Consider the following 15,352-nt stretch of genomic DNA (forward strand, 5'->3'; position numbering starts at 1 on the left):
ACAGGCAGCATGTTATAGAACAGTAGGAGCTGCAGATTGTACATAGTCTCCTATCTGCAGGCAGCATGTTATAGAGCAGGAGGAGCTGCAGATTGTACATAGTCTCCTATCTGCAGGCAGCATGTTATAGAGCAGGAGGAGCTGCAGATTGTACATAGTGTCCTATCTGCAGGCAGCATGTTATAGAGCAGGTGGAGCTGCCTATTGTACACAGTCTCCTATCTGCAGGCAGCATGTTATAGAGCAGGGGGAGCTGATATGATTGTACATAGTGTCCTATCTGCAGGCAGCATGTTGTAGAGCAGGAGGAGCTGATATGATAGTACATAGTGTGCTATCTGCAGGTAGTATGTTATAGAGCAGGAGGAGCTGAACAGATTGTACATAATGCCCTATCTTCAGGCATGTTATAGAGCAGGAGGAGCTGAGTGGATTGTACATAGTGTCCTATCTTCAGGCATGTTATAGAGCAGGAGGAGCTGAGTGGATTGTACATAGTGTCCTATCTGCAGGCAGCATGTTATAGAGCAGGAGGAGCTGAGTAGATTGTACATAGTGCCCTATCTGCAGGCAGCATGTTAAAGAGCAGGAGGAGCAGAGCAGATTGTACATAGTGTTCTATCTGCAAGCAGCATGTTATAGAGCAGGAGGAGCAGAGCAGATTGTAGAGAATCAAGAGATGTCAAGAAGGATATTATTAAAAAGTAGGTTGTGTTTCCCTATTTTACCTGGCTGTGACCCCTGCGCTGGCTGCAGTTACCCTCATGTACTGACATATTAATATAACATTACTCCTACATTCCTCTTCCGATGTGTTGGGGTCTGTACCCGGGGTCCCTAATACCCTGGGCGCCGCCACACAGCAAAAACATTCATCACCGCAAACTGCTTCCGACATCATTAATATAGAAATATCAGCTTTCCCATTCCGCTCGATGCAAAAATGACTCGATTTATTTTTGAAAATAAGTAATTTTTCTTCTCATTACATCGGAGCATAAAATTCCCAGAAATGTTCCAAATGACACTTCCAAACATCATAAAGCGAGTGACAAACGATGACACATAAAAGTCGTTTACTTCTCAAACACGGCGACAATTTCCAGGCGCGGCGGCATTAGAAATGAGATACTTGAGAAGCCGCCAACGAGCGCCGTGAACAGACGTGGTCATGAAAGGACTTGACATTGTGGGGCAAATTTACTTACCCGGTCCATTCGCGTTCCAGCGGCGGCTTCTCCGCTCTGGATTCGGGTCCGGCCGGGATTTAATAAGGTAGTTCTTCCGCCGTCCACCAGGTGGCGCTGCTGCGCTGAAAGTAAACTCATCGCGCCGGAATGCACCGAGCTGGACCAGGTGAAGGTAAGCGGTCCTTATGCGACACATTTTCGGTTTTTAAATGCGGCGGTTTTTCCGAATACGTCGGGTTTTCGTTCGGCCACGCCCCCCGATTTCCGTCGCGCGCATGCCAGCGCCGATGCGCCACAATCCGATCGCGTGCGCCAAAATCCCGGGGCAATTTAAGTACAAGCGGCGCAAAACGGAAATATTCGGGTAACACGTCGGGAAAACGCGAATCGGGCCCTTAATAAATGACCCCCTGTGTGTTTTTTTCCTCCGGAATGGATGCGTTATTGCAGCGATCATGGGGTAATATAATATAATGGCGTAAAACGTAAAACACAGATAGGCGACGCGCATAACTCTAGCGGTAAGGGAGAATCGCAACGTGCGGAATTGTTTCATTTAATTGAACAATATTGTAGCCGTGAAAAATGGTTCAATTATAAGTGTTTATTAATCCCGCCGTATACCCTGCGTCATGTCGTGTGCGGTGTCGTACGTGAATTGTGCCCCCGCAATGAAATCTCTATCGGCGCGCTGCCGCTCCCTTTGCGTTCTGTGTAAAGAATCAAAAATAATATATGACTTTTAAAAAAATTTTTTTAGTTTTTTCCCTCCACATTCTGCTGTTGCTCGATGTCTGGCTGTGATGTAATAAAGAATGTTTATTCTCCACTTCCAAAATATCGCTGGTTTATAGAAGAGTTAGGATTAGCATTAAAGTCAACGTGGCAGAAAAAAAAATTATGTTTTATTTTTCCGGGGGGATACTTACGACTTTTATTAGATTTCGAGGCTAAATATTTTAGCGGGGCGGCTCGCAGATATGACGAATACGGATTTGCATCAAGTTGTTAGGGAGGAAGTAAATTCCCTGCAAATATTAGGTTATTTGGAATTCTCCGGCAGATTTAAAGGGGTCCTTGGCTTTGAACAATTCCTACTTTTTGTAAAGGTGGCTTTTTGGGCGGAACGGTGGCTGAGTGGGTAGCACTTCTGTCTTGCAGCACTGGGCTCCTGGGTTCCAATCCCACCCAGGTCAACATCTGCAAAGAAATTGTATGTTCTCTCCGGGTCCTCCGGTTTCCTCCCACACTCCAAAACATACTGGTAGGTTGATTAGATTGTGAGCCCCATTGGGAACAGGGACCAATATGGCAAACTCTGTGCAGCGCTGCGTAATCTGTGTGCGCTATATAAATAAAGAATTATTATTTATTATTATTATTATTAAAGGTTCCTTGACTTGATTACGATCTGCATTGGTCAGCTCTAGGTTCTGGACCATCTTAGATTGTCAGGAAATTTTTCAAACCACTTTTATTCCAGTTAAAGGGAACCTGTCAGATAAACCAACCCACACTAACCAAACATACATTTGAAACCTGCTATTACACAACAGTACAACTATCCCTATATTGTTCCTTTCCATGCCTGTAAAGTTCCACAGTCTGTTCATCATGTTGATTCACCATCTATACATATTCATGTTCTTCTAGCTCAGACACACCTCCAGTTCCTGATTGACAAGGGGCCTGCTTTCTCTTCACCTGAGTAAACTTGGCTCTGCTACATTCTTCACCCCTCCCATAGGAATGAGAAAGCCGTTGTCTGTTTGTGGCTGACTCACTGAAGAGAAATCAGCTACTCATTGACCACTCCCTCGGGTATTATCTTCAGCATGTCACACAGCTAGCGTCTCCCTCATTCCTGAGGGAGGGGGAAAGGAGCTGGAGGCGCAGCAGAGCAGGATGGACATGAATAAACTAGACTCAGCTCAGAGGAAAGACGATGATAGGACTCACATGGGGTCATTTACAGGGATGTAACTTAAGGGGGTGCAGAGGCTTCGATCGCACCCGGGCCCAAGAGGTTTAGGGGGCCCTTATGGTGTCACTTTCCCATATGAGAAGACTATTACTATAAACCATACATTATAGTCGGGGGCCTGGCGCAAACTTTGCACTGGGACCCATCAGCTTCTAGTTACGCCACTGGTCATTTGCATAGATGGTGAGTGAACTTTATGAAAAGACTGAGGAACTTTACAGGTATGGAGAGGAAAAATATAGGGATAGTTGTACTGCTGTAATAACCAGTTTTCAAAGATATGTTAGTGGATGGATTATTTTATCTTATCATTGGGTCCCAATTTTACATTGTTTTTTGCTTTTGGACAGCTCCTAGTGTATGTCTTATTATGACACATGCCCTTTATACAGATGATCAACAGGGAAGGCTAAGAGTTGTATCCCTATGGCCCAAATATTTATGGCCTTTTCGCCACATAAGGTTTGGCAAGACTTCTTTGTGCCAAAACTTTTCAACGAAGCTGCTTGCAGATAAGTCCCATAAGTCCCACTCAATCTGCATTTGGGTCCATGGCCAAATCCCATGTTTCAGCTGTTGACCACAGTGAAAAGTCAAGACTAGGGCTTGGTTATCTTGATTTGATTTTTCTGATGATAAGATATGGATGAAAGCATAGTATGGGACACCATACTTTCCAGAATACAGTTCTACAATATTGGAGCCATTGGTGAAGGTCAATACTGTAACTTAATCTCAATCTCTGATGATGGGTGATCCAGGGAAGTGGGCAAAAAAACTTGGACAGGTTCTGAAGCAGTCGGGACGGTGTACAATAATGTGCACTATAATGTATGTATGACCTTGGATACAGGTATAGAAGGAATATCTTCAACATTTGTTTAGTCAATATTTGATTCATTGAAGCTTTGTCAAATTTTTCACAAGATTTGGGTCTGAATCTATTGGGTTCATACTGATGTTGCTCCAATTGTTCCTGATTGATATAGAACTTACTCTAGTCCTCTAAAACACAGATAATTTTTCTCTCCTATGTACCATATATACTCGAGTATAAGCTGACCCGAGTATAAGCCGAGACCCCTAATTTTACCACCAAAAACTGGGAAAACCCATTGACTCGAGTATAAGCCGAGGGTGGGAAATGCATTGGTCACAGACCACCCCAGTATATAGCCAACCAGCCCCCTATAGTATATAGCCAGCCCAGCTTGCCCCAGCAGTATACAGCCAGCCCAGCTTGCCCACAGTAGTATACAGCCAGCCCAGCCTGTCCCCAGTAGTATACAGCCAGCCCAGTCTGCCCCCAGTAGTATACAGCTTGCCCCCAGTAGTATACAGCCTGCCCCCAGTAGTATACAGCCTGCCCGCGGTAGTATACAGCCTGCCCCCAGTAGTATACAGCCTGCCCCCAGTAGTATACAGCCTGCCCCCAGTAGTATACAGCCTGCCCGCGGTAGTATACAGCCTGCCCCCAGTAGTATACAGCCTGCTCCATGTAGTATACAGCTTGCCCCCAGCATTAAAAAAAACTTATATATTCACCCTCTGGTGGCCCCGATGTGCATCGCTGCTCCCCCAATGTCTGCACGGCTCGTCTTCTGGCTTCCGCGCCGTCTTCTTTCTTCTGCTGGGCGCCGCCACCGCTCTCCCCCGGCCGGCAGGCGCATACTATGTATGCTGACGTCATACTAGGCGGGGGAAATACATGGCGGCGCCCAGCAGTAGAAAGAAGACGGCGCGGAAGGCTGAAGACGAGCCGCGTGGACATCGGGGGAGCAGCGTTGCACATCGGGGCCACCGGAGGGTGAGTTTTTTGTGCTGAAAAACTCGGCTTATACACGAGTATATACGGTAGTTTAATTAATCTTCTATGAATTTTTTTTAGTAGGGTTATGGTTGGGATACGGTTTGATGCTGGAATAGCGGCAAATTCATGCCACTTCGACAGGGTCGGCTCCAGCCTCAGTGGGCCCCTTTGCAGTGAACTCACATGGCAGCATTAAAAATTAAGAAACTCCAACAGTCTCCTGTTACCTAATATATTCCCTAGTTTATCATCCCAAACAGCCCCCTCATGGTTATTTTATATAAAGCCCCCCCCCATGGATCCCCCAGTCTTTTGTGGGCCCCCCCCCCAGCAGCTCTGGGCCCTGGCACTTGCCCAGGGATGCCCTGTGCTAGCGCCGGCCCTGCACTTCGACTAATAGATTTTCTGATCTCTACTCACACCCTTACCAGCTATGGGTTTCGGATAACTCAGTCTACATTACCAGGTACCTTGATGTAAATAAGAATGAATTCTTTTCCATGTTTGTTCCGCTGCTTCCGCCTTGTAGTATTGTACATGAGGCAAATGATAGGACACTTTGTTTTTTTATGATGTCGAACATGTGCTTTTATTAATATTACCCCTGTTATCTCTACATACTTCATCTGTCTGCTTTATTACAGTATTATGCAAATTGGGTTCTAGAAAGAATTGTAGAATTGTGAAAAAGATCAAAGAAACACAATGGAATAATTGAAGCATTGAATGGTTTTGGTTGAGCAGGAATCTCATTTGATTTTACCCGCTGCTAATGACTGTGCCATTTAACGTGTAAGTTCATTCTATATTCCAGCCCGTCATTCCTGAAGAGAATGTGACACCGAGGCAGGATGAAAAATGAGGCTTCTCATATGGGTATAATCGTGTCACTATTGTGTATTCACTGGGAATATTGGTTATTTACATTCATCTCTAGAAAAATAAATGAATTGAAATTCTGATTACTGTATTTTTCGGACTATAAGGCGCACAAAAAAATCCTTTGATTTTCTCAGAAATCGAAGGTGCGCCTTATAATCCGGTGCGCCTAATATACGAACCATACTTACAGACAACAGCTACAGCAACTTGGCACTGGTCTGCCACCTGCTGGTCAATTATCCTTATAATCAGGAGTGCCTTATAATCCGGTGCACCTTATATATGAACCTAGACGTTTTAGCAGGCATTTAAAGATGGTGCGCCTTATAATCCGGTGCGCCTTATAGTCCAAAAAATACGGTACCATATTTTTCAGAAACATTGCCCCTCTATCCTCCTGACTGTGTCTAGTATTACAGGCGGTCCCCAACTTAAGAACACCGGACTTACAGATGACCTCTAATTACAAACGAACACCTGGATATTGGTAATTTGCTGTACTTTAGCCTTAGGCTACAATAATCAGCTGTAACAGTTATCAAATGTGTCTGATATTAAGCTTTATTGGTAATCCTGGTTCTTATGACAACCCACCATTTTTAAAATACAATTGTCAAAGAGAACAAAAAAGTTCTGGCTGAGGTTACAATTATAAATTATACAGTTCCAACTTACATACAAATTCAACTTAAGAACAAACCTCCAGAACCAATCTTGTACGTAACCTGGGGACTTCCTGGTATTGGTAAACAAAACACTGCACAGTGCAGTTCCTAGATCAAGAAATTTCTCCACTGCAATGCCATACAGAGCTACTGGCCACAGGCGGCGAGTTTTTTATTTATTTTTTTAAATGGTGCAAAGTAAAACAACCCATTTAGTTAGTTGTGGCTATTTTGAGTAGCGTTGACTCCATATTTGACTAATGTCATTTTTTATTGAGTGTTTATGAGGTTTAATGAAGGCAACATTGTGGTAACCAATACTAATCTGAGGGCAAATTGGTGCAAAAGAGTATTGGGATGGATTCTTCAGGGGTCCTAGGTTTTGACAAAAAAGGACCATATGCTAAAGCAACACACCTGGGTCCAGAAGCTGGATACCATTTTTTAGGCTTAAGGGCCATTGGCTCAGTAACAGGTATGGATTGCAGATGGAAGACAGAACTGATTTACAGTAGCAAAAAATAGGGTTCTTTATTTTGACCAAAACAATGTGACCCTTTATAGTTATGGCCCTACTAAAACTAAAATAAGTTATGAGAACATAAAATAATGGCCATCCCTGGTCAACTGTCCAGTACAGGGCTCTGGGCACTATCATGGGTAAAGTCCCAGAAGTTAAATGCCCTCCAACGGTCTTGTGATCCCATCAACTCAAATACAGGCTTCATTTCTTAATAAGGCCTACATCCCCATAGCAACCAATCAGAGCTCTGCTCTCAATCTTTAAACTGTTTTGAGAAGTTAATAGCTGAGTGCCGTACTCCCCAATAGAGATGAATAGAGCAGCCCGATGGGGGTACAACAGACCCCCATTCTCATGATCGGTGAGACCCCCACCGATCAACAAGTTAGGCCCCATGCTTGCTATGACTGGAGATCCCCTTTATCAGCTGCTTTGTGATTGGATGCAATTGTTAAAAGTGTCTTCTTTTTTGTTTACCTGCTTTTATACAGACAGTCCCCTATTTAAGGACACCCGATTTACATATGACCCCTAGTTACAGACAGACCCCTCTGACCTCTGGTGAAGTCTCTGGATACATTACTATAGTCCCAGACTGCAATGATCAGCTGTAAGGAGTCTGTAATGAAGCTTTATTGATAATCCTTGGTCCAATTACAGCAAAAAATTTTGAAACTCCAATTGTCACTGGGGTCTGGAGCTACAATTATAAAATATACAGTTTCAACTTACATATAAATTCAACATAAGAACAAACCTATGGACCCTATCTTGTAACTCGGGGACTGCCTGTATATCTATTTCATTGTTAATTCATTAAAATGACTAATTGTTGGAAATTTTCTAGCAAAGGAGTCTCTGAAATTGTTCCTATATCTAAATGGTCTATTTCCTTCACCGTGATTTAACTTTTTGGGTGTTCTTATTTAACTTTGGGCTGATGTTACCTGAATTCTGCGGGAAACTAGTGTCTATTTTTTACGTTAATTAACAAAACAAGACTCTCGACTTTGTAGGCCGCAATCTTTCAATTTAGGGAGTTTAATTAGAAACAGTAATCCCCATGGCTCTTTATTCATTGTGCAACAAGACACTGCAATTACCACTGAAGGATGATTTCATATTCTTCTGATTAGTTCGGTTAGGGTTGAGTACGCAATGTAAATCCAAATTTACTTACATCAGGATCCGAATATTATCTTTTTTTGTTTTTTTCATTTTTACAGAAATGACTCATTTTGCTTTCAAAGATGATAAAGCATGGCGTCTGTAACGGTTCGAGATTCACAAAACTAATTCTCAGTTCCGGGAAAGTGAAGATTTTGAAGAATATCAGTGTTCACTCACTACTACAAGGTACTTGCAAACTTAAAGAGGACCTGTCACCCAAAATTTCGGCACTAGGAGCCGCTTACTAAAGTAAGCAACTCCTAGTACTTAAACAAACGCCGCAGTGTTAGAAGGATAGCGTTACCGGAAACCTCCGGTAACGCTATCTGACACTGCAGCGGGGTACAGTGTAATCATCGGACCGCTTGTATTCATGAGGGGGCAGTCCGAGGCGCTGCCCCTATCCCAGACCGCCCCACTCGCTCCATAGGCTGACGGTGACTGCCGCGCGTCATGCGGCAGTCACCGCCCCTAACCACGCCCCTGCAAAGCGGTTCGATGATTACATTGTACCCCGCCGCAGAGTTAGATAGCGTTACCGGAGGTTTCCGGTAACGCTATCCTTCTAACACTGCGGCGTTTGTTCAAGCACTAGGAGCTGCTTACTTTAGTAACATCTCCTAGTGCCTAAGTTTTAGGTGACAGGTCCTCTTTGAAGAAATTAGAACAAATAAATGACAATCATTACCTTGTCAAGCAGGTTAACACATTCCCAATCACGTTTCTTTTATGGTCAAAAATGGTGGCATTAGCCATAAAATTAACTTTGAAGTAATATGTAAATTAGTTGGACAAAGTCATAGAGGCGGAGCGTTTTGCACTGAAGTCAAGCTCTCCCCACCTTCAGTTACTGTGAAGGGGTCATTCTGAGGTGGGAAGAGCTTGACATCAGTGCTGAACTCTCCGCCTCCCTGACTTTATCCAAGCAATATACATCTCACTTCAAAGTTGATTTTCTGGATTTTGTCATCACTTTGGGACATGAAAGATGTTATCTGGAAGGTGTTAAAGGAAACCTACCACTGCCCGCATGATGAAATCATGCGAGCAGACCACCCAGTAGGCTACTTAATGCTGATGCCGGCACATAGTTTTGTTAGGCTCAGCGAACTTTAGTTTAGCTAAAAAAAACTATTTTCTTACATATTTAAATGAGCCCTCCGGTGCTACCCTGCATCATTTTCGGGCTGGCGATGGCTTCCGATGTTTAATTATTCCTCCTTCAGGTGCCGAGAGCCGTGACGTCACCAAGCTCTCGGCACCTATCGCCGGGTGGCTGTGCGAGACTTAGTGTCTGCGCATGCGCGATAGGTGCCGAGAGCTTGGTGACGTCACGGCTCTCGGCACCTGAAGGAGGAATAATTAAACATCGGAAGCCACCGCAAGCCCGAAGATGGCGCAGGGTAGCACCGGAGGGCTCATTTAAATATGTAAGAAAATAGTTTTTTTAGCTAAACTAAAGTTCGCCGTGCCTAACAAAACTATGTGCCGGCATCAGCATTAAGTAGCCTACCGGGTGGTCTGCTCGCATGATTTCATCATGCGGGCAGTGGTAGGTTTCCTTTAAGCTGCTTAACAACACACTGGTAGTTGTTTATTAAGTTAATTTCTGCTGACGGGATCCCTCTGAAGGGAACCTGTCCAAGCGATTGCAACTGGTGGTTAACTGTCCCAAATCACCCTATATCAACTCAGTCCAGGCCTGAAATACAAAAACACTTATACTTACCTTAGCCTGCAGCTCCTGGTGCCTGAGTAGTCATTCAGTGAAGATGACACAGTACACTCCGCATCACTAAGCATGTGCGGTAAGTCTAGAGCCTGTGAGATGAAGTCCTGCGCTTGCGCTGGCTCTTGTAGTGCAAGATAAGGGTCTGATGCGACTCACCGGACTCTTTTCTAGATAAGTATAAGTGTTTTATGTCTCTTTAGCCTATAGCTAATGGAAAGAACCAGGTGATGTTTTTAAGGGAACCAGTCATGTGTGGGGCCACTAAATCATCATCATGTCCCCATGTAACTAGAGTTTACGGTGCCAAACTATACCATACTATCTTTCCTCATGTTCAATGTGTAATAACTTTAAAATTCCTGAAGATGGCTCTGGATCCTGGTAGCTCCAGGTGCATGCGCATGGCCATTGTGATGCCAAATGAGCAGTGGGAAATATGCAAATTTGTTATTGGCAATGTCTCTTTAAGGAGAACGCTTATTTCCCGGCCCTAGTCAAAAACCTTTCACTCAGCTAAACCAGTTCCCTACACTGTACTGAAGAGACGCAACCACAGTGAAACAGTGCTGTCTACAGTTGGGAATCTGTCCCTTCTGGTATAGATTTTGGAATTCATGCTTGATGTTAAGGGCGCTGCCTTACAAGGTAGATAAGGATGCATTGTTTTCTGTATCCCATCCGGGAAAATATATTTCCATATTTCCCAGAATCCCCTAGCGGAGCATCAATGGCTATAAGTTTCCATACGCCTCCAAGCCGGCTTTAATTGTCAAAGTCTCCGTAAGGAGAACTCTTCCTTCCGGACCCAAGAAGAGGAATGCACATGCGTCCAGAGTCACAGAAACATCTACGGCAATATACAACTGGTAAACTAAGAAATAAAGGGAGGAATAAGGATGGATGTTAGCAGCTTTGGGACCAAGGGTGTAATTTTGGGGTGCAAATGTTGTGGTCGATGCCTTAGGTGGCTTATAAGGTGTCTCTTTCACATACAGAGAGACTGGTACGTACAGGACAAAACAAAACGTACAGGACCATTAATTGCTAATATGCAATTAAAATGAAGGCGTCATTCTGAGAAAGATAGAGCTTGAATTCAGTGTTAAAATCTCCGCCTCCTTGACCTTATACAACTAATTTATATACACTTCAAAGTTGATTTCCTGGATGATGCCACCACACTGGACCATGAAATAAACATGATCTATAAGGTATTCAACTGCTCGACAACATACTGATCAGTGGTTTATTTGGTCATTTTCTGCTGACAGGTTCCCCTTAAGGTATAGGAAAATACATTAATTAGAATTTAAGGGATTGTCTTATGAAAAAGACAACCATTGTCCGTTGACCATATAAGAACCTCTGGATCCATAAAGAGGCTGCTGAAGCTCCTTACAAGGACATTTCATCCTAATCTCTGCATATTTAAAGCGGACCTCTTTGAAAATATTTTTTGGTATGGCAGAATACCCTTGATTCCACTGGGGCAGGTTTATATGTCATATGGACACTTTGCGACTCATTTACTAAGGGTCTGAACGTCGCACTTTCGTCGGGTTTCCCAAATATTTCCATTTTGCGCCGAATTTCCCCGGGATTTTGGCCCACGCAATCAGATTTTGGCGCATCTGCGCTGGCTTGCACGCAACCGAAATCATGGGGGGTGGGCCGTCGGACAACCAGACGGATTTGGACAAACCGCGGAATTTAAAAAAGGATTTGTGTCGCAAGATCAAGCACTCACATACATTGGGAAGAAGCAGGTGAACTCTGGCGGATCTCGGCGCAGCAGCGACACATGCAGGAACCCGGACGCACGATGTTAGTGAATGGCGCCGGGCCCGAATCCTTGTCGCACCGCGGGATCGTGACGGGACCAGGTAAGTAAATCTGCCCCTTTATGTGCTGGTCACATCTCAATAATAATGCCAAGATGTTGAGTGCCCAAGTAGGGTTTGCCTATTGTCCCCAAAGGTTCAATGGAAACATGACCACCCCAAAGTATTTGTTGCTCGAAGGGATGGCCTCTTATAACTCCATTACTAATTGCCATGTATGCATATATATACAATGAATGGATACAGTTCTTGGAGCCCATTTATAGGCTAGCAGATTGGATGAGTCATCTGAAAAATACATGAATGGAAAATTTATGTACATGATCCCCGCGAACAATTCATTATACGATATTACGCGCTGTGAGTACTGATCCAGACTGAACGGTAGATAAGACAAACAAATCCCATACATGCCACTACAGGTTTGACATTAACTTTGAGGACATGTCTACTTATTGTAAAAATCTACAAAACATATCATCAAGTAGGATGTGGTTGGATATAGGGCAAGCATGTGAATTTCCATATCAAATAAGCAGGCACACTAGGGAACTGGTCTTTTTACCATAAAAAGCCTTGCAAATTGATCTCGAGAGAAATTTGTACCGAGCCTCATTCATATGAATGTAAAACATATCAAAGATAAATCAAAGAAAAATGATATCTAGAGGAGAGAAACAGGCTTGTGGCGCCCAGAAAATAGACTAATTCGGAGAGGCATCAGCGGAGACAGCCAAGAAGTAAGGAAGGATATCATCAAGGTGTCATCGCCATCAGACCAGAGGTCCCTCATGTTCACTCCGGCTTTCATCTCCAGCCTTCATCTCCTCCCGACTGCGACATTGATTACTGTAGGAGCGTAGCATTGTTTTTAGGGGGGAAAAAATATAAAGACATCAATGGACCCAGTTTATCTGATGCCATGGGAAACGCACCCTGCTGGTCGGAAAATACACAACGTCGATTTTATCAATTTTTGCAAACTGTTTAATCGACCTGAGATGTGATAAAGTTTTTTTTTTATAAAAAGTTCTTTCCAGCCAACTATGTGTTTCTTATTCGGTAATTAATTTTTCTACTGCCGTTAACTAATGAATAATTAAATATTAAAATAAATACATTTTCCTCCATTGTTATTTATCAACTGAAGAATCATAATGATTTGTTATATAGTATGGCGCCACCTGGTGTACAAAAGATAAAGCAATGGGCAGGTCCAACTGTTGAGCTGACTGCTGGTGGACACACATGCTCAGTCACACTCTAAACAGCCAATAACGATTTAGGGCAGCCAATAGATGTTAACATCTGCCCTGCTTGTCAGGAAAGGAGCAGGACTTCTGCAGTAATACTGTATGTGGCAGAGGAGACTCCTTATAAAGCGGTCACTATACTTCTTACTTTCTTATTTTGGCTACTCATACAGATCTTGCAAGTCCATGGCTGTATAAAAACTATATCTTCCAGTCTCAATTTTGGAGAATTGCACATAATACCAGTGCTCAGCTGATGTCCTCTACCCCCGATTCTCTCATCGACCCAACCGATACTATGTCTAACTTTACATTATAGGTATATTTCAGTTCTTGGCTTTCTATAGTAAATGCTAGAACATGTTTACCCTGAATGTTTTTGCACCAAAGTGGGGTTCTCTGACCTCTAGATCTTGTAACTACTGCTATAGCAGTTTTTGGCTACAGTTACGACCTTGACGTACCCTTTGAATCTATTGTAAAATGTTTACCCTGCATCCACACTGATAGCCCATCCCAAATAATCAAATGATATACACTCACCGGCCACTTTATTAGGCACATCTGTCCAACTGCTCGTTAACACTTAATTTCTAATCAGCCAATCACATGGCGGCAACTCAGTGCATTTAGGCATGTAGACATGGTCAAGACAATCTCCTGCAGTTCAAACCGAGCATCAGTATGGGGAAGAAAGGTGATTTGTGGCCTTTGAACGTGGCATGGTTGTTGGTGCCAGAAGGGCTGGTCTGAGTATTTCAGAAACGTTGCCTGGTCTGATGAGTCTCGATTTCTGCTGTGACATTCTGATAGATTCTTGTGCTCACCCCCCGGTTATGAGTTGCTATATTTTCCAACAACGCCTCTTTAAGAATTGTTTTGCTTCGTATAAACCATCTTCTTTCCTCGTCTTTAATTCGACTCTTATACAATGATCGGTATTCGGCAATGATTGTCACAGTGTCACAATGTGTACCTTGAAATCTATAATAGAGCCGGGAGTTGCGCGCGGCTATCAATCATTGATTCCGCACAACATGGAGTATTTATAAATTATAAACTAGTCGTCTCCTAAAATAAATATGATTCCTGCAGTTTGCAATTTATGTAAAACTGTGGAGTTAAAATCTCTATTACAAGGTGTTCATGCATTATAGAGATAAAAAGACTTCTATGACAGAAACGTGCAAATGGCAAGCGAGTGAGATAGTAGTCGCGCTAATGATAGCGAGGGGCTGACTAATTTATCATGAGATTGGTCAGATTGGAGTTAATCTGTCCTCACCCCAAGATGGAGCTGTCTACTCTTGCACAAGAACCTTCTATACGGGGGATGATCGGAACGATCAAACTATGACACTGGAGGTATTTAAGTACTGTTGGTAGTCCGTGATGTTCCACTAATGGCTCTATGACCACCGGCATCTGCTCTTGAGCATGACTATGTTGGATGACTTTGGTTTTGCTTTGTGATTCTGTTTTTGTTGAGGGCTTAAGTTTGACCTGACCCTGATCTATATCTGTATCTTGAATTCTGCCTGATAACTTCCTGCCCCGACCTTGGACTGTCCCTGACCATTTATTGTCTGACCGCTTTTAGTACTATGGCAACTTATAGAGGTAAAGACCTCTCTTGTTCCTTTAATGAAAAATCAATACCAAAAGGGTCACTTATATCCCCAAGTTAAACTGGTCCAGTCCACAACCCACTAGTTGTTATATTGTAAAGTCTTGTACTCCCCATATGAAAGGACCATGGACAGACTAAAACCATCATCTTGTCATTATTACTTCTTGGCGACTATGTAGGTCTTTATCAACCCGTGATGTGGGCATTTAGGTTGATAGGTGTCCTTTTTTTGTGATTCTATGTTCTGACCCATTCTAATGAGGTTTATGTGCCCTAAATTTACCTAAAAAGGATTTCCAGTTATGGGACATCCCCATAAAACATTTATTTAGCCAGACTAATAATCTGCACTACAATGCTCAAAATGTAGGATGGTGGAAACGGTCTTGAAGGCCACATCTTCTATTAAAGGTGGTCATACAGCTCTGAAGTTTCCTGTTCTATATCATAGGTGCTTGGCATGAGAGAGGGCACTAGGCTACTCCAGACAGCTCTAGCAGTAGCTTATCTACTGTTGAATTCTTTCACCGATATCTCCTGTGCTAGTAGAGTTAAAAACACTCTCATACACATGAGGTGGTTGGCCAGTTCTGGTAAGATCATTGGTTTTGGACAACATTAGTCAAATATTTACAGCCTGAAAGAAAACACAATTTTGGATAGGGTAAGGCT

At 43.2% G+C, this 15,352-nt stretch overlaps 1 protein-coding gene and 1 long non-coding RNA gene across 5 annotated transcripts in view; one reads left to right on the forward strand and one right to left on the reverse strand.

The window, feature by feature from the left end:
- The window catches only part of TAFA1 (TAFA chemokine like family member 1), a 257,480-nt gene that overhangs the window by 62,945 nt on the left and 179,183 nt on the right, over positions 1 to 15,352 (reverse strand). The window lies entirely within an intron of this gene.
- LOC140103821 (uncharacterized) overlaps positions 7,329 to 15,352 on the forward strand; it is a 28,940-nt gene continuing 20,916 nt past the window's right edge. For both annotated transcript variants that reach the window (XR_011850189.1, XR_011850190.1), the window contains exons 1-2: positions 7,329 to 7,415; positions 8,281 to 8,410. This is a non-coding gene — a long non-coding RNA (uncharacterized lncRNA). The remainder of the gene's footprint in view (positions 7,416 to 8,280; positions 8,411 to 15,352) is intronic.

The sequence above is a fragment of the Engystomops pustulosus genome, chromosome 10 (assembly GCF_040894005.1).
Source record: "Engystomops pustulosus chromosome 10, aEngPut4.maternal, whole genome shotgun sequence".
NCBI lineage: Eukaryota > Metazoa > Chordata > Amphibia > Anura > Leptodactylidae > Engystomops > Engystomops pustulosus.